Source organism: Hippocampus comes, unplaced genomic scaffold (genome assembly GCF_001891065.2).
Source record: "Hippocampus comes isolate QL1 unplaced genomic scaffold, H_comes_QL1_v1.1 scaffold381, whole genome shotgun sequence".
In the NCBI taxonomy this organism is placed as follows: Eukaryota; Metazoa; Chordata; class Actinopteri; order Syngnathiformes; family Syngnathidae; genus Hippocampus; species Hippocampus comes.
Window position 1 is genome coordinate 88,987 of NW_017805016.1, and position 2,428 is coordinate 91,414.

At 42.3% G+C, this 2,428-nt stretch overlaps 1 protein-coding gene across 3 annotated transcripts in view; it reads left to right on the forward strand.

Annotated features, from left to right (window-relative positions):
* The window catches only part of atp11c (ATPase phospholipid transporting 11C (ATP11C blood group)), a 98,934-nt gene that overhangs the window by 9,328 nt on the left and 87,178 nt on the right, over positions 1 to 2,428 (forward strand). The gene's annotated exons all lie outside the window — the stretch shown is intronic.

Genomic DNA, 2,428 nt, shown 5'->3' on the forward strand with positions numbered 1-2,428 from the left:
CTCTCCAAGCCCCCCCACCTCACACCATAAAAGCATCTAGAAGGGAACAAAGAGGGCAGGTGCTGAAGGCCGCATTGAGCACTCACCTGCACCCGGCGGGGGGAGCCGAACGTGTCCAGCCGAGCCAAGAGGCCCTCCAACGCATTCACGCCGACACTCAGCGGGCACCAGTGCTGGCGGGACGCGTCTGCCACACTGCAATTCAAGTTGCTTTTTAATTGAGCATCAACAGTTACTGTACAGTACAGTACAATACACGTACGGAACAAAGATGTGATTAAAAAAAAAAAAAAATCACATTTGGGCATTTTTTTTTCCGCCCTGAGAAAGCATCCCATCTCACCTCGGTCTGGGTGATGAACACAGCATGAAATTATAATAAACAACTATCTTTTGGTTGAATTAAAAAATAAACAGCAATATATAACAGATAATGCAGGTTTCAAACTTAAGGCCCAGGGGCCAGACCTGGCCCACCACATCATTTTACATGGCCTGCGAAAGCAAATCAAGCATGTCAATGTTTGAGATGTTTACTAAAATTTTTACCAAAATGTCAAATGTAATAAATAACAACATTCAAATACTGTATTGGAACAACAATGGAACAAACGAGTACTCTTAACTTCTGATTTCAAAACTAGTCATCCATCATTTTTTGTGGACATTATATGAAATAATATCCAGAGGTGATCAAATATTTATGTGGTTTCACAGTCATACCGGCCCTCTGAGGAAAAACTGTACCCATAATGTGGTCCACAACAAAAACGACTTTGACAACCCTGATATAAATAAATAACCTACTTACGACACACTAAAATTAGATTCATTTAAAAAAAAAAAAAAAAAAAAAGAAATCAGACACAATGCAAATCAACCAAGCAAAGAACTAAATAAATATAAATAAATTTTTTTAAGTTATTAAATATACAAGTATGTAATGCCAAAATGATGAATCAACAAACACAATGAACACAAATAAATCATATAAACCAATAAATGAACATAAAAACCCTGCAGGTGTACCTAATGAATGGTCCAGAGCGTAACAGTTGGTGTTCAGCGGAAGATGCGAAGCGCAGGCAGATGGTCGAGCCCAGCAGAGCCGCAGGTAGATGACACGGCGTCGGTCAGGCCGGCAGGCTGTCAGCGGGGGTAGGCGGCCGCTTGCCGCCCGGCCTCGAGTGACAGATGTGCGGTGAATCTTTAACCCGGCTTGTTACCCCCACCCCCCCAAGTGGCCTCCTCCATCGCACTGCCGCCGCATCTGTCCCCTGCACCTCACAAGCCTAGCTGGGCCCCCTCCTGTGAGAAAGAAGCGCCTCAAAGGAGAAGAGCCATCACTGGACTTATTGATTAGTTTGGCCTCATTTTAATGACCTCAGGGAGTCATTATGGGAGTCGGCCACTGTCTTTGGGGGTTTGTTCGCACTTTCTCCCGCCATATGGGAATCCTCCTGGTGCCACCTCAAAGGCTGCTAAGAGCACTAACTTGTGGAATGAAATCTCAAAGTACAGTCGACCCTGTTTATCACGGGGGGCACATTCCAGACCCGCACGTTCCAGGAGAACGGAGACAAACTAGCCAGACCATATAAAAAAGTTATTTTTAAATACAGCTTAAATACACTTCCACTTGCATAAAAATACATTTAGACTGAATCAAACATAGATTTGATTAAATGAATAATCTTTAGCCTGTTTTGACTCGCTCACTGTCAAGAAATGGGAGCCCATCGTTTAACATCACTTTGAGGAAATGAAGACTTGTACACTGGCAGAGTTCTCCAAATGACATCGAAGTTGAGTTGAAGTTTACCGAATAGGTGACACATAAAAAAAGAGAGAATTTTGCAAAGACAGGATATTTCAACAACAAAATGCTCAATTGAACCATATACCGTACTATGATAACAAAAATCTGCTAGCTTAATGCTAAAATGTCATGTGAAACAACAAAGACAGGCTACCTGAAATTAGCATCGATGCCACAGTAAATATAAATATTCTAACTACTATTTTAACACGCGCGAAGCAGCAGCGTGTACAAGAATAGAAAAATGAATCAAATTATTTTAAAACATCGAAGAAGATAAAGATATATTGACGTGTTTATTTATCGTTACATTATTTCCTGTGGGAAATCATTGGTTTGGATTTGGCATACGACTCAGTTTCTTGGAATGGATTAACCATGCAAATCGAAGCTCCGCCGTATGACTCGAAATCTATCCAGCTATCGCTTCTCTTGGATGTGTTTACACTCAGCTCCTCTCGCTGTCTTTCTGTGTCTGCCTCTTGGCCAAAGCAGTGGCCAGCGATGGTTTATTTTAATTGAAAATTAGCAAAACAAAACAAGGGCAAGAGGATCCCTGAATGGGCCCCCAAGCACATCTCTTGCCCATCACCCCCCCACCCCCACCCC